This window comes from Hylobates moloch, unplaced genomic scaffold (genome assembly GCF_009828535.3).
Source record: "Hylobates moloch isolate HMO894 unplaced genomic scaffold, HMol_V3 SCAFFOLD_4, whole genome shotgun sequence".
Lineage (NCBI taxonomy): Eukaryota > Metazoa > Chordata > Mammalia > Primates > Hylobatidae > Hylobates > Hylobates moloch.
The window spans coordinates 35,232,965-35,257,268 of record NW_026652279.1 but is presented as its reverse complement, the minus strand read 5'-3'; the positions used below and the strand labels follow the sequence as shown (position 1 = coordinate 35,257,268).

Here is a 24,304-nt window from a genome sequence, read left to right as displayed (position 1 = left end):
AAGCAGTCCTCCTTCCTCAGTTTCTCAAGTGTCTGGGACTATAGGCATGCACCACCATGCCTGGCTAATTTTTTTATTTTTTAATAGGGACAGGGTCTTGCTATGTTGACCAGTCTGGTCTCAAACTGTTGGCTCAAGTGATCCTCCTGCCTTGGCCTCCTAAAGTGCTGGGATTACAAGTGTGAGCCACCGCACCCAGTCCTGTCAATTCTTCTTTAAATGTTTGGTAGAATTCACCACTGAAGCCATCTGGTTCTGGACTTTTCCTTGTTGGGAGGTTTTTGATTGCTGACTTTGATTATTCTTGTTAAAGTCTTTTGAAATGTTCTATTTATTCTTGAGTCAGTTTAGGTAATTTGTGTGTTTCTAAGAATTAGTCCTTTTCATCCAGGTTATCCAATTTGTTGGCATATATTTGTTTATAATTCTCCTTATGTCCTTTTTAATTCTGTAGAGTCATTAGTAATGTCCCTATTTTTATTTCTTATTTTAGGTATTTGTATTTGCTATCTTTTTTCTTTGTCAGTCTTGCTAAAGGCTTGTCAATTTTGTTGATCTTTTAAAAGAACCAATTTTGACTTCATTGATTATCTTTTGTTTTTCTATTCTCTGCTTCATTTATCTCCACTCTAATAATCTTTATTATTTCCTTCCTTTTGCCAGTTTGGGTTTAGTTTACTCTTTTTCTAGTTCTTTAAGGTATAAACCTAGGTTATTAGTTTGAGATCTTTCTTGTAATGTAAAGATGTATGCTATAAATTTCCCCTTGAGCACTGCTTTCGCTCTATCTCATAAGTTTTGGTATGTTGTGTTTTTGTTTTCATCCATTTCAAGTTATATCCTAATTTCCTTATCTGTTTTCTTCTTTGATAAATTGGTTGTTAAGTATGTAATTTCCACAATATTTGTGAATTTTTCAGTTTTCTTTCTCATTGATTTCTATCTTCATTCCATTGTGGCTGGAGAAGATACTTCTTATGATGTCCATCTTCTAAATTTGTTGAAGCTTGTTTTGTGCCCAATATATGGTCTATGTGGAGTGTTCTACATATGTCTATTAAGTCTCATTAGTTTATAGTATTGTTCAAGTCCTCTGTTTTCTTATTAATCTGCTGTCAAATTGTTCTGTTTATTATTGAGAATAGGGTATTGAAATCTTGAACTGTTATCTTAGAACTATTTGTCCCTTTTATTTTATGAATGTTTGCTTCCTATACTTTGGAGCTCTGTTTTTCAGTGCATGTATATTTATACTTGATATAACTTCTTGATGAATTGACCCTTTTATTAATGTGTATCCTTTTTTGTTTCTTGTGACTATTTTCTACTTAAAGTCTACTTTATTTCGCATATTATTGTAGCCACCCAGCTCTTTTAGTTATTTTGCATACTTTCAGTTCCAACCTATGTGCCTTCAGATCTAACGTAATTTTCTTGTAGACAGCTTATGTATCCATTCTGCCAATCTCTGCCTTTTGATTGGAGTGTTTAATACATTTACATTTAAAGTAATTATTGAGAACGAAGGACTTTTGCCATTTTTGCTATTTGTACAGCTTTTATTGTCCCTCAGTCCTTCCATTTCTGCCCTCTTTTGTATGTAGTTGATTTTTCTAATGTAGTTAACTGATTTGATTCCCTTCGGCTTTCTTCCTTTCCTTTCCTTTCTCCTTCTTCCTTTCCCCTTTCCTCTTTCTCCTTTTTCTTTTCCCTTTTCCTTTCCTTTTTCCCTCTCCTTCCTTTCCTTCCCCTCCCCTCCCTTTCCCTCTTCTCCCATTTTTTTCCCCTCTTCTCCCTCTCCCTCCTCTTTCAACAAGGTTGTGCTCTGTTGTCCAGGCTGCAGTACAGTGGCGTGATCATAGCTCACTGTAATCTCAAACTTCTGGGCTCACACAAGCCTGCCTCAGCCTCCTAAGTACCTAGGCCTACAGGTGTTTGCCACCATGCCCAACTATTGTTTTTGTTTGTTTATTTATTTGTATTTTTTTAAAGATGGGGTCTTGTTATGTTGTCCAGGCTAGTCTTGAACTCCTGGCCGCGAGTGATCCTCTTGCCTTGGCCTCCCAAAGTGCTGGGCTTACAAGCATGAACTACCGCACTCAGCCTCATTTCTTTAGCGTATATTCTTCAGATACTTTCTTTGTGTTTACAATGGGGATTACAGTTAACATCCAAAATTTCCAACAATCCAGTGGAATTAATATCAGTTTAACTTAAAATCTCTGCCAATTCATGGAGACAGAAAGTAGAATAGAAGTTACCAGAGTCTATGGGAGAGGAGGATGAGGAATTATGGTTTAACCAGTAAAGAGCTTTTGTGTGGGATGATGCAAAAGTTTTGGAAATAGATAGTGGTGGTAGTTACTCAGCATTTTGGATGTACATAATGCTGAAATTGTGTGCTTTACAATGGTTAAAAATGGAATATTTTATGTATATTTTACCACAGTGAATAAAGCTAAAAACAACTAACTCTGCTCCTATATAGCTCTGCTCCCCTATTTATGTTATCGTCACAAGTTATATTTTTATACCTTGTGTCCCAGTAATATAGATTTATAATTTTTTTGTTTTTTAGACAATTATGTTGTTTATTTAAAATGTTTACTCCAAGAAATACACACACATATATATACATACATATATATATGTATAAAATAATACAATTATAGCACTAAACCAGGCACCTTCAACCAAATCACAACCTTCTCTTTGATTCCCCTTCATGCTAATCCTCTTTCAAATTCTTTTTCCTGAGCTGGAAGACCAGTCAGATACCCGCGGGGTCAGCACCAAGCACGTTCCCAGCTGGGCAACTGTGTACCTTTCTCTAGGAATACACGACGCCCTTCCCCCCAATTCCTTGTTTTAAAGGATTTAACCCATTAGGAAGTTCATTTTTCAATCTAAGCCAAAGGGAGGTGCGGGACAAGGCAGTCGTCACTTCAAAGGCCCCTTTCCTGCTCCAGTCCCTGGCTAGGGTTCTAGAAGAGGCTGGCTGCCAGGTTTACGTGAGGCCGCTGGAAGATCTAAGTCCAGCTCCGCCCAGGGCGTCTCCTGCAAAGGCTGGGACCTCAGGTGCTGCGTCCTCAACCCTCTCGGTGACCACGACTCAAAGGAGAGACCTCAAGGATTCCAGGAGCACAGGTGCCTGGGCTGCGTTCCGGGAAAGAGACCTGTCCAGGGAAACGGATCAGGCTGTCGCATGGAAGCTTGAGTTAGAGATGGTGGTTTTGGGGTGATATGGACAAATTAGATTAGTTTAGCAAAGCTCTGAAGTGGCAGAAGCTTCTCCCCTGGACTACTGATTGAACACAGAACAAGAGATGCACGTGGCATCTCTAAGACTAAGTCTTAGAGAGGTGCAGGCCAGTCTCCTCCCATAGGGCCTTGGGACTGGCGGGACAGACATTGCTACATGCCCTCCAAGGGCAGGAGTCACAGTAAGGAGTGACTGGGGTGGAAAATAGGGAAAAAAGCAACAACAACTAGATCATTTTTGGCATTTTAATATGGAGACAGTGACATGTGGTAACAATAGCAAATGCAAAAAACAACAACAACAAAAAAACTTGAAGAGACCAATATTTAACTTTCCCATCCACCCAGTTCTCACATTTAAGTTCTATTCTCATCTCCCCCATAAGCACCACTGAATTAAATATCTATTTTAAAGTACCCAAACCAGTCCAGACCCTCTGGAAACCAAGAGCCCCAGCCAGAGCTGTCGCCTCTCTTGGGTCCAGGCAAGAGGAGGGTTCCAGGAAAGGTACCTCATAACTCACTCAGCACAGCGAGCTCGGGCACAGGCACTTGACGGGGACGCTGGTGGCAGTCATAGCATCCGTGCTGACACGCAAGGAAGGACATTCTTTGGTAACCTCAAATATTTGGTACCAGAGCCAAGCAAACGTGACTGAAGAGAGCTGGGTCAGCAGAACAGTACCCTGAGTCTCAGTAACAGGACGGCCCGTGCGAGGCAGGATCCAGGTAGGGGAGAAAAGGAGACCAAAGCACAAGGCGATCAAGGCTGGTACAGAAAGGGCTGATCCTTCCTGCAAGGACTGGAGAATGCACTTGACTGCTGGCTGATCAGTCTCTAATTGGTGAGTGCATGTGACAAGGCTCAGCCCTGGCTCCACAGGGAACCACCTCTGCCCCACCCCCAAGTCCCCAGGGTTCCACCATCACCTGATTTTCATTTGGACTTCTTTAACAGCTCAAGTAGATATAAATGGCTAAATACAGACTCCCAATCCCCCTCCAGGGGGACACAGCAGATTATAGGCAGCCAAGGGGAGAAATAGAACCAACACCAGCTTAGGCCAATCTGCAAGACAAAGCAGGAAAGGGGGACCTGGATGCTTCCGAAGCACGCGAGCATGATTTTGGATGGAGGCAGGCCGATGACTTTGCCTGGCTGCTGCTGGTTCCTGTAAGGGACATTTTTTCTGATTAAATGGCGATTCCTCTTCTGTGTAGCATCTGCTTGGATCACAATGCTAATTATAACTGGAAAGGGGTCTTTTGGGGAGTGTATTCAGGAGAGGAAGAAAGAAAAAACTTAAAAAAAAAACCTAGATTGCTGAAAGTTTCTGCCTCTTGTAGGAATGGTAAGTCAACTATCAGCAAGTATTTTAATTCGACATTAAGGTGAAAAAAACATACTTTGGAAAGCGTACAGAAAAAAAGGTAAATATTGGATCACTTGTAAAATGGAATCTTATGGAGTCTAAACAAAAATGCACCTTCGGTCAGCTTTTGCTTTTTTAAATACCTCGTTTGACTTCACATCCCAGTGCACATGGAAATGACAGCTGCCACAAGAGGTGTAGAGTTGAAGAAGTCTCTGGGAGCATCAAAGGGTTCAGCAGTTGTATTCTGGCAGTTTCTTGATCTTCTCTTTCATGGTCTCACTTTTGTCTTTTGCTATCACCAAAGTGCGTGAGTAGCCCATGGTGACCTTCTCTGAGAAAATGCCATTCAGAGTCTTCACCTCCTGGGCTGCAGTGGAAAACTTGGGCTTGTGGTCCCATAGCCCAGTTCCCCGAAGGTCGGTGATGGGCCCCACCTGATGGTGCTCTCTCGTTGGTGGCCACAGTGATGGTCCTCTTCCCACAAGCCAGGCTCCGGATTCTCCAGCCACAGAGGTCCTGCACTGCTGTCGGGTATGTGGTAGATTCACAGGAGGTGTTGGTAGCCCCCCAGAAAAACAGACCACCCACTTCACTGATGACAAAGGAGCAGGTGTAACTGGCATAGATCTGGGATGCCCCATGCCCAGGGAAGTCAAACAGCTTCACCAGGTGGGGGACCATCTCATCCTTCTGCTCTGTGTGGCCCAGCCGGCCATAGCCACCAAAGCCCCAGAAGACTCACTTCTGGGGGTCCAGGACCAGTGTGTGGTTAGCGCCACAGGCTACGTCTCACACAGCTACATTTGGTACAGGCAGGATCTGCCTCGATGAAGATGGCCACTCACTGGGGAACTAGTCTGTAGTTGTACTCTATCCGCTGTGCCCGGGCGATGAACTTCCCATTCGAGTTGTGTCCCAGCTGACCATATTCATGGCACCCAAAGGAATAGAGTTTTCCTTTGCAGTCCATTATGCTGAATTCAGCCCCACAGGCCATTTTAGTAATTGGCTGGCCATTGTACATTATCTATGCGGGGCTAGGGATAGTGTCTATCAGGTTGCCAAGGTCCATCTGCCCCATCTTGTTCTCCCCAAACGCAAACACGGAGCCCGTTTCCATCAAGGCCAAGGTGTAGTTCTGCCCACATGCCGCAGACATGATCACTTCGTGGCCGAGACCCTTGATGAGTCTGGGGGCTTCTACTCTCTTGGTGTCACCATGTCCCAGCTGCCCTTTCTCATTCCTAGATTTCCAAAGAATCTTTCCTGACTTTTCCTCCCATGCTTGTTAGGTGCTCTCTTTTCTGTCCAGACCATGATTTTCCCACCAGGCACCTGTGTGTTGTTAGCTTACCCAAAGCATTTTCTATTTTTTATTTCTATTTATTTATTTTCAACATTTAGGTTCAGGGGTGCTTGCAAAGGTTTATTATATAGGTAAACTGCATGTCACAGGGGTTTGGTGTACTAATAATTTCATCATCCAGATAATTAGCCTAATACCCAAAGGATATTTTTTCTGATTCTCTCCGTCTTCCTACCTTCCATCCTCAAGTAGGCCCCAGTGTCTGTTGTTCCCCTCCTAGTATCCAAGTGTTTTCATTGTTTAGCTCCCACTTGTGAGAACATGCAGCCTTTGGTTTACTGTTCCTGTGTTAGTTTGCTTAGGATAATGGCCTCCAGCTCCATCTATGTTGCCACAAAGGACACGATCTCATTCTTTTTTATGTCTGCATAGTATTCCATGGTGTACATGCACCACATTTTGTTTATCCAGTGTACCATTGATGAGTATTTAGGTTGATGCCATATCTTTCCTATTGTGAGTAGTGCTGCAGTGAACATATGTGATATGGTTTGGGTCTGTGTCCCCACCCAAATCTCATGTCAAATTGTAATCCCCAGTGTTGGAGGTGGGGCCTAGTGGGCAGTGATTGGATCGTGGGGGTAGATTTCTCATGCATGGTTTAGCACCATCCCCTTAGTGCTGTTTGTGTGATAGTGAGTGAGTTCTTGTGAGATCTGTTTATTTAAAAGTGTGTAGCACCTCCCCTAACCTCTCTCTCTCTTTCTCCTGCTTCTGCCCTGTAAGACAGCTGTTCCCTCTTTGCCTTACATCGTGATTGGAAACTTCCTGAGGTCTCTGCAGAAGCAGAAGCCACTATGCTTCCTGTACAGCCATGCACAGGAAGAACTTGTTCTTCTTGTGTACCTTTTCATCCTGTGCAGCAGAACTGTGAGCCAGTTAAACCATTTTTCTTTATAAACTACCCAGTCTCAGGTATTTCTTTACAGCAGTGCAAGAACGGACTGATACAATATGTGTGCGTGTGTCTTTATGGCAGAAGAATTTATATTCCTTTGGGTATATACCCAATAATGAGATTGCTGGATTGAATGATAGTTCAATTTTAAGTTCTTTGGGGAATCTCGCCACATTGTTTTCCACAGAGGCTGAAGTAATTTACATTCCCACAGCAGTGTCTATAAGCATTCCCTTTTCTCCACAACCTCGCCAACATCTATTATTTTTTGACTTTTTAATAATATTCTGACTGGTGTAAGATGGTATCTCATTTTGATTTTGATTTGCATTTCTCTAATGCTTAGTGATGTTGACCATTTTTCATATGCTCATTGGCTGCATGTATGTCCTTTGCCCACTTCTTAATGGGTTTTTTTTTTGCTTATTAATTTGCTTAAATTTCTTATAGATTCTAGGTGTTAGATCTCTGTCAGATGTATAGTTTGCAAATATTTTCTCCCATTTTGTAGGTTGCATGTTTACTCTGTTGATAGTTTCATTTGCTCTGCAGAAGTTCTTTAGTTTAATTAGATCCCATTTGCCAATTTTTGTTTTTGTTGCAATTGCTTTTGGTGTCTTTGTTGTGAAATATTTGCCAGGTCTTATGTTCAGAATGGTATCTTCCAGTGTTTTATAGTTCTAGGTTTTACATTTAAATATTTAATCCATCTTGAGTTGATTTTGTATGTATTGTAAGGTAGGGGTTCAGTATCATTCTTCTGCATATAGCTAGCCAGTTATCACAGCACCATTTATTGAGTAGGGAGTCTTTTCCTCATTGCTGGTTTTGTCAAAGATTAGGTGATTCTTAGGTATGTGGCATTACCTCTGGGTTCTCTATTCTGTTCCATTGGTCTGTGTGTCTGTTTTTATACCAATACTCTGCCGTTTTGTTTACTGTAGCCCTGTAGTATAGTTTGAAGTTGGGTAACATGATGTCTCCCGCTTTGTTCTTTTTGCTTAGGATTGCCTTGGCTATTTGGGCTCTTTTTTGCTTTCCTTTTTTTGAGACGGAGTCTCACTCTGTTGCCCACGCTGGAGTGCAATGGTGCGATCTGGGCTCACTGCAATCTCTGCCTCCCAGTTCAAACGATTCTCCTGCCTCAGTCTCCCAAGTAGCTGGGATTACAGACCTGTGCCACCACTCCTAGCTAATTTTTTTTGTACTTTTAGTAGAGATGGGGTTTTGCCATGTTGGCCAGGCTAGTCTTGAACTCCTGACCTCCAGTGATCTGCCCATCTTGGCCTCCCAAAGTGCTGAGATTACAGGCATCAGCCACCACACCTGGCCCGGGCTCTTTTTTGAATATGAATTCAATATGAATTTTAAAATAGTTTTTCCTAATTCTGTGAAGAATATCACTGGTAATTTGATAGGAATAGCATTGAATCTGTAAATTGCTTTGGGCAGTATGGCCATTTTAATGATACTAGTTTTTTTTATCCGTGAGCATAGAATGTTTTTCCATTTGTTTGTGTCATCTCTGATTTCTTTGAGCCATGTTTTGTTTTGTTTTGTAATTCTCATTGTAGATATTTTTTACCTCCTTGGTTACGTGTATTCCAAGGTATTTTATTCTTTTTATGGCTATTGTGAATGGGATTGTGCTCTTGATTTGGCTCTTGGCATGGATGTTGTTGGTGTATATTAATGCTACTGATTTTTATATGTTGCTTTTGTATCCTGAAACTTTGCTGAAGTTGTTTATCAGATCAGGGAGCTTTGGGCAGAGACTAGATATAGAATCATGTCGTCTGCAAATAGGAATAATTTGACTTCCTCTTTTCCTGTTTGGATGCTGTTTATTCTTTCTTTTGCCTGATTGCTCTGGCCAGGATTTCCAATAATATGTTGAATAGAAGTGGTCAGAAAGGACATTCTTGTCTTCTGCCAGTTTTCAAGGGCAATGCTTCCAGCCTTTGCCCATACAATATGATGTTGGATGTGGATTTGTCATAGATAGCTCTTATTTTCAAGTATGCTCCTTCAATGCCTAACTTATTGAGGGTTTTTGACATGAAGTGATGTTGAATTTTATAGGAAACCTTTTCTGCATCTATTGAGATGGTCATGTGGTTTTGTTTTTAGTTCAGTGAATGGGTCGAATCACATTTATTGATATGCATATGTTGAACCAACCTTGCATCCCAGGGATAAAGCCTACTTGATTATGATGGATTAGCTTTTTTATGTGCTACTGGATTTGGTTTGCTAGTATTTTGTTTAGGATTTTTGCATCTGTGTTTATCAAGGATATTGTGCTGAAGCTTTCTCTTTTTGTTGTATCTCTGCCAGGTTTTTGGTATCAAGATGATGCTGGCCTCATTGAATGAGTTGTGGAAAAGTCCCTCCTCCTCAATTTTTTGAAATAGTTTCAGTAGGAATGGTACCAACTATTCTTTATAAATCTGGAAGAATTCAGCTGTGAATCCATTTGGTCTTGAGCTTTTTTTAGTTGGTAGGGTTTTTATTACTAATTCAATTTTGGAACTTGTTATTGGTCTGTTCAGGGATTCAGTTTCTTTCTGGTTTAGTCCTGGGAGGTTTTATGTGTCCAGGAATTTATCCACTTCTTCTAGATTTTCTAGTTTCTTTGCATAGAGTTGTTTGTAGTAGTCTCTGACAGTTTTCTCTATTTCTGTGGGGTCAGTGGTAATGTACCCTTTGTTATTTCTTTTTTTCTTTTCTTTTTTTTTTTTTTTTTGAGATGGAGTCTTGCTGTCACCAGATTGGAGTGCAGTGGCGTGATCTCGGCTCACTGCAACCTCTGCCTCCCAGGTTCAAGCGATTCCCCTGCCTCAGCCTCCTGAGTAGCTGGGACTACAGGCACGCACCACCATGCCTGGCTAATTTTTTGTATTTTAGTAGAGACGGGGTTTCACCATATTGGCCAGGATGGTCTTGATCTCCTGACCTCGTGATCTTGATCCGCCCACCTTGGCCTCCCAAAGTACTGGGCTTACAGGCATGAGCCACCGCGTGTGGCCCCCTAAAGGGGGGTTCTCCTCTCTTATTTTCTTTATTAGTCTAGCTAGTGGTCTGTCTTACTTATTTTTTCAAATAACCAACTCCTGGGTTTGTTGATATTTCGTATGGTTTTTAATGTCTCAATTTCTTTCAATTCAGCTCTGATTTAGGTTAATTTTTGTCTTCCAGCTTTGGGGCTGTTTTGCTCTTGCTTCTTCTAGATTGTGATTTAGGTTGTTAATTGGGGATCTTTCTAAGTTTTTGATGTGGGTATCTAGTGCTATAAACTGCCCTCTTAACACTGCCTTAGCTATGTCCTGAGAGATTCTGGTATGTTGTGTCTTTGTTCTCATTAGTTTCAAATAATTTCTTGTTTTCTTCCTTAATTTCATTACTTACCCAAAAGTCATTCTGTATGTGCCATGTGGCAATATGAAGCTGTTTTTGGGTGGAGAGTTCTGTAGATGTATATTAGGTCCATTTGGTCAAGTGTTGAGTCCAGGTCTTGAGTATCTTTGTTAATTGTCTGCCTCAGTGGTCTCTCTAATACTGTCCGTGGGGTGTTGAAATCTACCCCTACTGTTATGTAGGAACGTTAGTCTCTTCATAGGTTTTTTGTTTTTTGGTTTTTTGAGATAGAGTCTTGCTCTGTCACCCAGGCTGGAGTGTAGTGGCGCAATCTCGGCTCACTGCAAGCTCCGCCTCCTGGGTTCATGCCATTCTCCTGCCTCAGCCTCCCGAGTAGCTGGGACTACAGGTGCCTGCAACCACGCCTGGCTAATTTTTTGTATTTTTAGTAGAAATGGGGTTTCACCGTGTTAGCCAGGATGGTCTTGGTCTCCTGACCTCGTGATCTGCCTGCCTCAGCCTCCCAAAGTGCTGGAATTACAGGCATGATCATAGGTCTTTAAGAACTTCCCTTATGAACCTGGGTGCTCCTGTGTTGGGTATATATACATTTAGGATAGTTAGGTCTTCTTGTTAAATTGAACTCTTTACCATTGTGTAATGCCCTTTATCTTTTTTATCTTTGTTGGTTTAAAGTCTGTTTTCTCTTAGATTAGGATTACAACTCCTGCTATTTTTTGTTTTCCATTTGCTTGGTAGATTTTTCTGTATTCCTTTATTTTGAGCCTGTGAATGTCATTGCATGTGAGATGGGTCTCTTGAAGACAGCATTTTCATTGGGACTTCTTTATCCAGCTTGCCACTCTGTACCTTTTAATGGGGTATTTAGCCCAATTATGTTCAAGGTTAGTATTGATATGTGTGAATTTGAACTTGTCATCATGTTATTAGCTGTTTATTCAGATTTGTTTGTGTGGTTGCTTCATAGTGTCACTGGTCTATGTACTTTGGTGTGTTTTTGTAGTGGCCAGTAACAGTCTTTCCTTTCAGTATTTGGTGCTCCTTTCAGGACCTCTGGTAAGGCCGTTCTGGTGGTAATGAATTCCCTCAGCATTTGCTTGTCGGAAAAGGATCTTATTTCTCCTTTATTTATGAAGCTTAGTTTGGCTGGATATGAAATTCTTGGTTAGACTTTTTTTTTTTTTTCTTAAAGAATGCTGAATATAGGGCCCCAATCTCTTCTGGCTTGCAAGGTTTCTGTAGAAAGATCTGCTGCTAGCCTGATGGGGTTCCCTTTGTAGGTGACCTGCCCTTTCTCTCTAACTGCCTTTAACATTTTGACCTTGGAGAATCTGATGTTTATATGTCTTGGGGACAGTCTTCTTGTGTAATGTCTTGCAGGTGTTTTCTCCCTGCAGTATTTTCAAGTAACACCTGCCCTTTTCCAGCCTTAGTTCTGAGTTAGGTGAAAGGGAGAAGTGCTTTGCATCAGTCCTTCAGGCAGCCGTCAGACAGGTTAGAACAGATGCACACAATAATTTACGAATAATACCTGCCCTGCTCCCTGTGGAACCAAGGACCAGAGTCTCACATTGGGAATGTGGCTACAACTGAGCCATGACAGGGATAGAGCAAAGGCAAGTAAAAACACCAGAAAGTTTTCCTGCTGTTTTCAAGTGGCCTTTTTCTTTATTCAGCATTCCCTTGCTTGTTTTAAACTTTGGACTATTTTTCAGAGCTTTGAGAAAGTTGGTTCTGACAGTTTCTGCTTTTTTTTTTTTTTTTTTTTTGAGACAGTCTCAGAGTCGCCCAGGTGAAGTGCAGTGGCATGATCTTGGCTCACTGCAACCTCTGCCTCCCAGGTTCAAGCAATTCTCCTGCCTCAGCCTTCCAAGTAGCTGGGATTAAAGGCACACACTGTCATGCCCAGCTAATTTTTTGTATTTTAGTAGAGATGGGGTTTCACTGTGTTGCCCAGGCTGGTTGTGAACACCTGAGCTCAGGCAATCCTCCTGCCTTGGCCTCCCAAAGTGCTGGGATTATAGGTGTGAGCCACTGTGCCCGGCGTCTGTATGTTTTTCTATATTTCTGTGGGAGGATGAGAGCTTGGAGCTGCCTGTCCCACCATTTTTCTTTTCTTTGATGATTCTTGTCTGAATCACTATGCTAGTGGTTATAAAATGATGATTTTATATTTCTGTAATGTCTTCTATATTTACTAGTTGGCATTCTATTTAAGAGTTTTATTTCCTGTTTATTAGTACTGATATGATTCAGATATTTTAATAGCATATTTTAAAATATAACTTATTGAGGTTTAATATATACACAATAAAATTCACACGTTAAGTGCTCAGGTTGGTGACTTTGCTGAGTGTAACATGTAACAACCATATAATAACCACCTCAGTCAAGATACAGAGCCTGTTCAGCTTCCCAAAAAGTTCTCTTATGCCCCTTTGCAAAGGCTTTCTTAAGACTTTTTTTTGTAAATTACAAATTTACAGGAACTTGTACGGATAGTAGAGAGAGGGCCCATATATCTTTCATCATATTTCCCTCAGAAGTTATATCTTGTGTAAATATCATACAATATCAAAACCATAAAATTGGCATTGGTACATTGTATATGTGTAGTTCCGTGTCATTTTATTACTTGTAAATTCCTGGAACCACGACTTCGTTCTCCCCACTAGGCCTCTCTCTGATACCGCCCTGGCTGGGATGGGGAAGGGCACCTGCTTACTGCTCCCCAAGTGATCTCCACCAACAGGGAAGGCCTCACCACGCTTGGGTGGTAGTCAGAGATCCACCACCCTTGCTCTTCTCTGACACCTTGGCAGGGAAGATGGGTTGAGGCATCTTGTTTTGTGAGGGTGGAAGTCCAGGGTCTCCAGTTGGCCTTTGCTGGTGAGGGTGGCAATGCAGCTATTTCCGTGGTGTTAGGCTGGAGCAGTGTAGTTGTTATCTAAAAGTTTACTGTGTAAAAGTTGACTGTCTTGCTAAGCTGCTTCTTTCCTGGTCCTTTGGCTAGAAAGAGCTGGCTTTTCTGGGGGGCTTTCCTGGTTTATTCCCATTGGCATCCACTCCAGCACCCAGTCTGAGATAATGAGGCAAGAAGAAAACTCAGGGAATCCACTGTCCTATCGTTCTGGGTCCTGAGGGCCCTAGCCACACTGCCTTCTTGTATCTACTTTTCAGAACCTTTTTATATCTGCTTTGTGTATGTGATGTCCAGGGTTTTTAGCTGTATTTGCAGAGGCAATAGGAAGAAGTGAATCTACTCTTGCAGTGTCTTATTTTTTTTACCTAAATTTTAAAGATTTGGTTCACATTATCATCAGATTTTCCTCCATAAGACAGTAATTCCAGTTTACGTTCCTACCAGCAGTGTCTGAGAGTGCCTGTGGCCAGCACTGAGTCCTAGCATCCTTTTCCATCTTGTTAATCTGACAGGCAGAAATGTGTGTCAGTGGTATTAATTTTTGTTTCTTTGGTTTCAAGTGGAGATTGAATATTTTTCATATATTTATGGGCCTGATTTTTCCCTCTCTTATGAATTGCTTCTTCATGTCCCAAGAGAGAATTTAAAATAGAAAGTGAAGAGTAATATGTTGCTGTATCAGTTAAGGCCTAGCCAGGAGAAACTACAGCAATTATTGGGGCAGAGAATTTGATTTCAAAAGTCAGTAACTAGGTACAAGGTTATTAACTAGGTTATTGAAAGGGTAAAAAGGGAACATTAAAGTATTATGGAGGTAGCAACTGCGAGAAGCAGCTACCACCAGCTGTAGGGCTGAAGAATCAAAGGAAAGATGTTGCATTTACTAAAACTCTAGAGGTTAAGGAAAGTCCTCATGTAACTCAGAGCTTCATGGAGGGAGGGGCACCTCTTGGCTGGGGCTTTTATCTTCAAGGGTGGGGTATGATGAAGTTGCTTCTGCGGGTTTTGGAAAAACTGCAGGCTGAAATCAGCGGCTGCTCTGGGGCAGAACTGATCCGGTAAAGGAACCATGCTGGGGTCATGTTCCTCAGAACAAGAATGGAGAGGAAGCAGACAGGGTGCAGGTGCAGATTTCCCTAGCGCCCCCTATTGGAGAGACTCTCATGGAGCCACATGGCCAAGCGGGAGTGGGATTTACTGGGTGCCAGCCAGGCCCAGCATCATGGAGACCGGTGTGGAAGGTGAGCTGGGATCTGAAGTGGAAGAATGTGATGATCAGCTCAGCTACCATTCCTTTAGTAGGTGTTGCCTCGGGGTGAATGTGGAGTGGGAAACATGAATTGGCTGTGCCTCTGGTTGTCTTGGGTCTTCTTTAATAATTTCTCCATTAATAGTTTGAACATCTTGCTACAGTACGTTTTAGTGTGAACATTGTTTTTGGTATAACATGGCTCCTAAATTATATTTTGCATATGGATGCTATCCTGGGTACTCTACGTCACTGCCTTTGTAGTATCATACAGAATTGGATATGAAGTTGTATATACGTACTTCACAGGGGAGACAGGGTTTTTCAAGAATAGTTCCGATTATGTCTGATGCTCTCTTTACTTTAGATCCTAATCTGCCTTACATTCTCTCAGCTCAGTAAAGTGAGGCTTCAGTTATATTCCAGTCAAGCTAGAGACCACCACCTGTGACCAGTCCTGCACACATCCCTCTTCTGACTTCCCTGTTTTTTGTCCTGTTTGGATTGATTCTGAATTCCTAAGGATTGGGACCATATTTATCTTATGCATAGGATCTTGAGGGCACTTAGTAGTTGCTTAACAAATATTTGTCAAATATTGATAGCAACAACAGCAATCATATTTACTTTACATATAATCACTTAATTCTCATATCAACTCTGAGTAGTTGTTACCATATTCAATTCTGAGGTGAATTTTTTTCTTATAACATCTTTGAATTAGGGATACATTTTATAACCAGTGACATAACTAACATCATTTTTTTTCTTAGTGGTAATGGAATAATGGTTCATGTTATAATCGATGGTGTCTTAGATTCAATTACATATGGTGTTATTCCCACTTTATAGGAAACTGGGACACAAAGAGACAAAGTGACTTGCCCCAGGCCACACTGCTAGAAAGTGCCAGAGCTGTGGGTGAAGGCCTGGCCTCTAGTTTGAGGGTCCTCCTCTTCATCATTGCCTCCCTGCCTCTCTATGCCTTTGAGCCAGCCCACCTGTCTCAGTCTCTTCCACCGTCTATGTCTAGCTCAGACTTCACCTGCCACACCAGCCATTCTCGTCCCATGCTACTCTGCCAGTCAGCTGTCATTTCTTCTCCCCTCCCTTGAAACCCATAACATTTCTTTATGATACTTATTTTACCTGGTTTTCTATGTTTTTATTTAATGGATTTGTCTTTTCCAAGGTATTCAGACTTCAAATCAGCTTGTAAGGAAGAAATCATACATGGTCAAAACTACCCAGGCATACATTTTAGGAAGGAAGACTGGTTAGGTTTGGGTTTGCAGTTCAGTACGCTCAGTTTTTTTTCTTCTACATTAGGCAAATCACTATTTCAGCATCAGATCAGCCCCAGGTCATTAGTTACCAAATCAATAGTTATTTCAGCACCAAATCAGAACCACATGAAATAGTCGCTTGTGTTTTGGGGCCATGTTACAGGAAAAATGCTAATCTTCAACACTGGATGAGCTTGTTAAGTGTAACAAGATACCCTCTAGGAGACACACAGAAATGAGGCAGACTGCAGGAGGCACCTCTTCTGCTTGGATAAGCACTGCCACACTGCATACTTCCCACTCTGGGGCTCAGCCTGCATGGCCATAGGTGGCAGCCCTGTGGCAGGCACGTTGAGCTCCTTTCCAAGGCATTTGCTCATTGAGAGGAATGGCAATTGTTCTCCATTTCAAAGCTTAAAGAAAACTGGTTTTATTTTAACAGCTTTATTAAGATATAATTCACTTACCATATGTCTCCCATTCAAAGTATCTAACTCAATTATTTTTAGTATATTCATAGAGTTGTACAACCATCACCACAGTCAATTTTAGAACATTTTTGTCACTCCTGAAAGAAACTCTCTACCCAGTAGCAGTCACTCCCTATTTCCCACAACCCTTAGTCCCAGGCAACATTTAATCAACTTTGTCTCTATGAATTTTTGTGTCTTCTGAACATGCCATATAAATGGAATCATAGAATATGTGGTCTTTGTGACTAGCTTCTCATTTAGCATAATGTGTTCAAGATTCATCTATGCTGTAGCATGTATTAGTACTTCATTTCCTTCTACTGCCAATATTCCATTGTATGGCCATATCTGTTTATGGCCACATTTTATATATCTGTTAACCAGTTGATGGATATTTGAGCTGTTTCCACTTTTTTAGCTACTATGAATTGTGCTGCTGTAAACATTTGTCTACAAGTTTTTCTGTGGACATGTTTTTATTTCTGTTGGTTATATACTTTGTAATGGAATGGTTGGATCAAATAGTAACTCTATGTTTAACTTTCTGAGGAATGTTTGGACTGTTTTCCAAAGTGGCTGCCTGCACCATTTTACATTCGTACTAGCAATGTGTGAGAGTTCCAGTTTCTCCACATCTTCACCAACACTTGTCTTTTTGAGTATAGGCATCCTGGTGGGTGTGATGTGGTATCTCACTGTGGTTACGATTTGCATTTTCTTAACGGCTAATGATGTTGAATATCTTTTCATGTGCTTATTGGCCATTTATATATCTTTTCTGGAGAAATGTCTATTCAGATCCTTTGTCCATTTAAATTTAATTGGATTATTTGTCTTTTTGCTGTTCAGCTGAAGGAGGTTTTTTTTGATATATTCTGGATAGTAATCCTTTGAGATACATGATTTACAAAAATGTTCTCACATTTCCTGGGTTTCTTTTCACTTACTTGATAGTGTCCTTTGAAACACAAATGTTTTCAGTGTTTTTTGAAGACAGGGTCTTGCCCTGTTGCCCAGGTGGAGTGCAGTGATGTGATCATAGCTCACTGCATGCAGCCTTGAACTCCTGGGCTCAACCAATCCTCCCACCTCAGCCTCCTGAGTAGCTGGAACTACAGCCATGTGCCACCATGCCTGGCTCATTAAAAAAAAATTTTTTTTTTTTTTGGTAGAGAGAGGGTCTCACTATGTTGCCCAGGCTTGTCTTGAACTTCTGGGCTCAAGCGATGCCTCCCAAAGGATTACAGATGTGAGCCACTATACCAGGCCAAAAGTTTTAAATTTTGATGAAGTCCAGTTTACCTACTTTTTATTATTTGTTTATTTAAATAAGTGTTGGGATTATAGGCATGAACCACTGTGCCTGATAATTTTTCTTTATTGCTGGTACTTTTATTGTCACCTCTAGTAAGATTTTGCCTAACCCAAAGTCCTGAAGACTTACACCTGTGATTCTTCTAAGAATTTTAGAGTTTTAGGCTGAGTGCAGTGCCTCACACCTGTAATCCAAGCACTTTGGGAGGCCAAGGCAGGCGGATCACGAGGTCAGGAGTTCGAGACCAGCCTGGCCAACATAGTGAAACCCTGTCTCTACTAAAAATACAAAAATTAGCTGGGCATGGTGGCGCATGCCTGTAGTCCCAGCTACTCAGGAGGCTGAGGCAGGAGAATCGCTTGAACTTGGGAGGTGGAGGTTGCGGTAAGCCGAGATCGCTCCACTGCACTCCAGCCTGGCGACAGAGCGAGACTCCATCTCAAAAAAAAAAAAAAAAAAAAAGAAAAGAAAAAGAATTTTATAGTTTTAGCTCTTATATTTAGGTCTGTGCTGTCTTTGGAGTTAATTTTTATGTAAGGTGTAAGACAGAGGTTTAACTCCATTATTCACAAACAGAACTCTGGATATCCAGTTGTCCCAGCACTATTTGTTGAAAAGGCTAGTCTTTCCCCATTAAGTTGTCCTGGCATGCTTGTTGAAAGCAAAAATATTTAGTTTTTGCCAAGCATATATAGTTAATTTCATAATAGGTAAATACGGATATAAAGCACCTCTGTTGTATGTCTTATCTGCCCTATTAAGGTTATAAACTACTTAGGGCAAGAAAAAGTCATACCCTATTTATCTTTACTTCTCTTTAGCATCCAGCTCAGTATCTACTATATACTGGTCTTGTGAGTGCATCAGAGCCAGCTGTAGAGACTTAATCAATGAAAAGTGTGAGAGAATATTCCTTTTGGTCAGTTAAGTGTGTTCCAGATCCTGCCAATGAGCTTATATCACTAATACTGTAGTAAGCAAATCGTATAGTGATTTACCTTCTCTGTATTTAAAAAACAAAGTCTCAGTGTGATGCTTCTGTGTTTCTCACACTAATCATCCCTTTTAATGGAGAGCTCCTATCAGGCACATAAGCTTGGGTCTAGCCATCCAGAATTTAAGAATGGTTTGTCTTAAAGTGTTTTCAACACTTGGATAATGAAAGTTAGGGAAACACCTAAGGGAGGGTTTCTCCCACCTTTTGTTTTTATTTTTTTCTATTAATTTCCTTCATTTGTGGTTTTATTTTTGAATAGATAATACATTGACATGATTCAGAAGTTCAAAGGTATCCAATAAAAAGGCTCCATCACTCCAATCTTCCAGCTGCCTGGCTCCCTGCCTTGGGTAAGACTTGTTATTGATTTCTTCTGTGTTCGTCCAGAGGTAGTTGACACATATACAAAAAAGTATTTTCTGTACTTTCTCTTCCCTGTTTAATCTTTCCCCCTTTTATTACACAGATGGCCCCTTATCTTCGCCTGATTCTCCCTTGCTTTGGAGGGTCATCTTCTTGATTCTGGCTTGCCTGTCTAGACTTGCAGTGGCCTTGATGGCCCGCTTGCTAAGACCCTTGGTTATCCTACCTCTGTGGTGCTGTTTCAGGCCTTTGGATTAATTAGCAAGGGGTGTGAAGAGGCTGTGCTTCAGGGTAATGCTGCTGTGTGTGGACTGCTTTTGGCTCAAGGGACAGAACACCCAACTATCAGAGGCTTAACAGCCCAACCATGTATATTACCTTCCTGTACAAGAAGACTGCAGGCAGACGAATGCTGATACAGTGTGCTAGTCCACCTGTGTCTGAGCAGATGGTGGCTTCCTCACAGTTCTGTGGCCTTTTCGCTCATGGTCACAAGGCATCCAGTCCTCACATCAGCACCTGAAGCAGGAAAGACACTTCTCCAGCCACTTTTGCACATGTCTCGTTGGCTGGAGCTGAGACCTGTGACCATCTGAGACCTGCCACTGTAAAGGACAGTAGGATTACCATGGTTGCACTAGATTGGTCACAACTTCCCCTGAGGCTGCCAGAAGAGCCTGCCTTTCCTGAGATCAGAGGCATGAAGTAAATGCCTACAAAACTAGGGCTCCACTGGCATGAAGGAAGGTAGCAGCTTTAGAGGGGAGTGGCTGCTAGGGGGCCAATGAACAGTGTCTACCCCAGGATCTTTACAGTCAAGACAGTGGAAGAGACCAAGACAGACATACATGCACAGAGGTCTCAGACCAGCAGGGCCGTTTCTATCACAAGAGTTAGAAGCAGTAACACTCTGATTTGGCCTGAGGCAATGGTAGCATTGAATTGACAATATTCATTCTTGCCCGGTTTCATGAAGTAGAACTAGATCCCTGAAGTTTTTTCTTTAAGGGATTTTCTCCTGGAAGTGCATCCTCTAGGAGAACACTTAGTTGCAATCTGCTTGTTAGACGACAGAGATGCATCTGCTAGCCTCCTGCCTTGTGTGTGGTTTTGGAGTCCAATTGAGCAGCTGGGCATCAGCCGAGGGGTCAGGTCTGGAGCAAGGGCTGCCTTCAGTCTGTAGAAAGATGCTGATCTGGAGAAGATGCTGCTGGCAGCCCTGCTTTCAGAGCCAGATGCCAGTGTCCTGTGCCCATGCTGAGAGGCCTGCATTCTCCCAGTACCCAGCCCATTTCATCCATCTGCCTTTCATTCTTGCTCTTCCCTCCTTCTTTATCCTTGTCTCTCTCAACTTCGTTTTCCCACTCTCTTTTTTAGCCTCTTGGAGCTGAGATCCAGAGGTCCGAAGTCTTTTTCTTTTCTTGCAGCAAACTGTATTAGGAAGCCCTTGTCTTTGCCAGCAGTGAAGGGGAAAAGCCTCTTCTTGGAGGGTGGAGATTAGAGGAGGGTCTGGGAGTGTCACAGGAGAAATGAGAAACAGATGTAAGATCTGTGGCTGAGCCCAGTCAGAGGAGTTGGCGGGTGGGGAGAGGGAAAAGAAGACTGGAATTTGGTGATGGTAGTCATTCGTGTATTTAATACTTTTGTGGCTTTACTGGTGTTCATGAAGCAAACTGCTCCCAGCAAGGCAGTGAACAACAAGCTGATGATTAATTGCCCTTTTTAAATTGTAATTATGTCACTCACCAGAACCCGTGAACGTTAATTCTCGATTTACAGAGTGAGTAATTGAATAATGAAGGGGCTGCCTGTTTGTTGTGCTCTGTTCTTACTCTTGCATTTCTACAGTGCCAGGCCCTTCTGTCTCTCCTAGTCTTTGGATGTTGCCCACTTCCCTATTGGTTTTAGTGCCTGTTCTGGCCTCTGACTGCGAGCTGTCTGACATTACATTTCACTGACGGTTGAGTAAGGCCCAGGCCAATGTCATATGCTCTAGAGAAAGGGAGGCCAGCCGTTTCTGATTCCAATCCGATGCTGCCTTTCATTAAATTTCTTCAATGAAAGCCTACTCTGCCTAACTCAAGCAAAATAATGTGAATTTACTACAAGGATACAGGGAAGCTCACAGAAGCAAAGGCAAAGTTGAAGAAGCAGGCCTCAGAGGAGAGCTAAACTCAGGGTCCAGGGTGGGGGCATCAATAGGCAGGTCCTCCCTGCAGGCACCACTCTAGAATGAATCAGCTCCAACATTTCCAGTCTGCCATTTCACAGTTGATTGCTTCAAATTCCTGAGCAAGTCACACCCTTGGCAGTGGAGGGTGGAGCACTTTGACTGTCTTACCAGGAATCAAGAATGCACACATTGTGGGAGGGAACAGTCATTCCTCCCTCCACCCCCAAAACACACATAATCAACAGGCTCTTACCAGAAGGGGGAATGGATGCTGGGCAGGCAGATGATTTTTGTATATGGTGTAAGGTGGGGGTTCAGTGTCTTTTGAATATGGCTGGTCAGTTAGTCCAGCACCATTTATTGAATAGGGAGTCATTTCCCCACTGATTATTAACTATAGTCACCATTCTGTACATTAGATATCCAGAACTAAATTCATCTTATATGTGAAAGTTTGTACTCTTCGACCTACCTCTCCCGTACCCCATAGCCTCTGGCAACCACCCTTTGTTTGTCTAAGTTCTACATATAAGTGAGATCATGTAGTATTTGTCTTTCTGTGACTGGCTTATTTCACCTAGCATAATGTCATATGATCATCTCAATAGCTGTAGAAAGCATTTGACAAAATTCAACATCCTTTCATGATAAAAATTGTCAGCGTTCATGTAGAAAAAATGTTCCTCAGTATACAAAGGCTACCTATGACAAGCCCACAGCTAATGTTATACTGAACAGTGAAAGACTGAAAGCTTTTTCTGTAAGATCAGAAACAAGGGTGCCCACTCTTGCCACTTCTGTTCAACACAGGACTCAAAGTCCTAGCCAGAGCAGTCAGGCAAGAAAATGAAATAGAAAGCATCCAAATCAGAAAAGAAGAAGTTAAATTGTCTCTGTTTGCAAATGAAGTGCTCGTATATATAGAAGTTCCTAAAAACTTCACCAAAAAACTGTTAGAACTGTAAAGTTGCAGGATACAATATCAACATAGAAATATCAATTGCATTTCTATGTACTAATAATGACCTATCTGAAAAAGAAATTAAGAAAACAATCCCATTTACATAGCATCAACTTTAGGTTTTGAGATGTTTTTCCGTTAGTGAGGCTACTTGGTTTGGAGCCTCAGAGGCCTTTTTGATCAGCAGCTGTGATCTGTAAGGCAGAGGGCTGTGTGAGAGGTGTAGCTTAGGGCCATGATCAGGAATGCAGACCTGCCATATTAGGTGGTGGGAGGGGGGTCTGGTACACACTGGGATTAAATTCATGAGATTGTCCTTGTTAAGGAACTTGGATCAGAAAGAGATAAGCAATTGAATAGTTTTGGGGGAGGGTAAGAGGGCACTCTTAATATGAATAGGGAAGAATCTGTTTGAACCTTTTTTTGTATCCCCGCTGCACTCATTTTTCTGTTGACCTCTCCTGGGAGACACTATGTCTTGTACATGGAGAATTCTTGACAGCTGCCTGCAGGTAGCTTTCTGTGATAGTCAGTGGATGTGCTTGCCACAAATAGGATGGGCAGGAATCTATTTCACACCCCCCACCACTTCATGGTTTTCTTTTCCTCAGTGGTGCCCATCTTTATTCTCCATAAGAAACCCAGGCTTCTATCAAGATCTTGAACAACAAAAGTTCTCTCTGACCACAGTTCCACTGTTTTGCTCTTCCTGCTCTCTTTCGTATTGAACTTTCTCTTTCCTTTCAATGCATTCTGAAAACTTCCCTGTTCTCTCAGCCCAGCAGCCCCTTCCTGTTTCCTTTGTCTTCCTACCCAGGGCAGACCCCTTTGTCAGCCATTGTGGATTTCACTCTCCTCCTGCTAGCACTCATTATACATAATACCTGCCCCCACTGCCTTGCTGCTGCTTTCTGCCCCCAAACTGTGGAATGTGGCTGGAGAAAGCTTTGGTGCTAATTTGTAGACTACCTGGTGTACTCCACACAGAGCTGCCCAGCCTCAGCGCTGCTCAGCAACAGCACCGTCCCACCTTCACTCATACCTCATATAATTTTCCCACAGAAACTTTTCACACCTTTCCCTGTTCAACGCATCCCCCAGTGTCAGCAGATACCACTGCCTCTCAGTTCATGGAAGAAAAAAGGCGCCAAATAACCTGACCCCTCCTCCCCCAGTTTCACGCTTTCACATTAGTGCCTGTCTCTTCACTCACTATTTTCCTTTCATACTTGTGATCCTCACTGGATTTTGAGAGGTTTTTTGGACTTTTATATACCAATTGTCATTCCTTTTGCTTGTGTTTTTCATTTTCCCCTCCCTATTGATTCCTTTTCCTTAGCTTATATATTTTCCCAGAATTCCCAAAGTACTTTATGTATTTATTTTTTTTCCTGCTTCTAGTGGTTTAGAAGCTGTGTATTGTTCTATTCTCCTTGTGATTATACTTATATATTTACAAAAGTGTGTAATTCCCATGTTTCCTTCACCCAGTTTTTCTCCTGTAATGTCATCTTGCACAACTTGCACAGCCATAGTACAGAGTTTCTCAGCCTCAGTTCTGGTGACATTTTGGGTTGGATGCTTCTTTGTTGTGTGGCTGGAGGGTGGTGACTGTCCTTTGCATTATAGAAAGTTTAGCAGAATCCCTGGCCTCTACTCACTAGATGCCAATAACACTTTTCTAGGTGTGCCAACCAAAACAATCTCCAGATGTTTCCAAATCTCCCGTGGGCAGCAAAATCACCCTGGGGCGGGGGGCAAAATCACCCTAGTTGGAAACTACTCTGTGTTAAGTTTTCTATTACTGCTGTAACAGATTACCAGTTAGTGGCTTCAAACACATGAACATTTTATCTTCTAGCTCTCAGAAGTCTGACAGTCACTCTTGCTCCCATAGGCAAGGGAGGGCATAACACAGTGGTGTGAATACCAGAAGGGGATCTTTGGGAGCTGCTTGCCACAAATGTACATTTCCCTCTGAGCTATGCTTTAGCTACAGCTCATAGTTTGTTTTTAAATTGTAAAATTTACATAATGTAAAATTAACCATCTTAAACATTTTAAAGTATACATTAACTGGCATTAAGTACACTCACCATGTTTTACAGCTATATCACTATGCATTTCCAGATTTTTTCATCATCCCAGACTCTATCCATTAAATAATAACTGTCCCCAATTAAATAATAAATGTCCCAATTTTTCCTCCCCCCAGCCCCTGGTAATTTCTACTTTGTTTCTATATATATATATATATATATATATATATATATACACACACACAC

General features: G+C 41.8%; 1 protein-coding gene and 1 pseudogene across 5 annotated transcripts in view; one reads left to right on the top strand and one right to left on the bottom strand.

Annotated features, from left to right (window-relative positions):
• The window catches only part of PLXNA1 (plexin A1), a 352,177-nt gene that overhangs the window by 57,410 nt on the left and 270,463 nt on the right, over positions 1–24,304 (top strand). The window contains exon 1 of one of the 5 annotated variants that reach the window (XM_058437374.1): positions 18,795–18,872. The exons of the other annotated variants lie outside the window; for them this stretch is intronic. The gene's annotated coding sequence lies outside the window, so the exon portion shown is untranslated. Of the gene's footprint in view, positions 1–18,794; positions 18,873–24,304 lie in introns of those variants that run through there. 5 annotated transcript variants of the gene reach the window in all.
• LOC116466494 (protein RCC2-like) lies at positions 4,868–14,273 on the bottom strand (annotated as a pseudogene).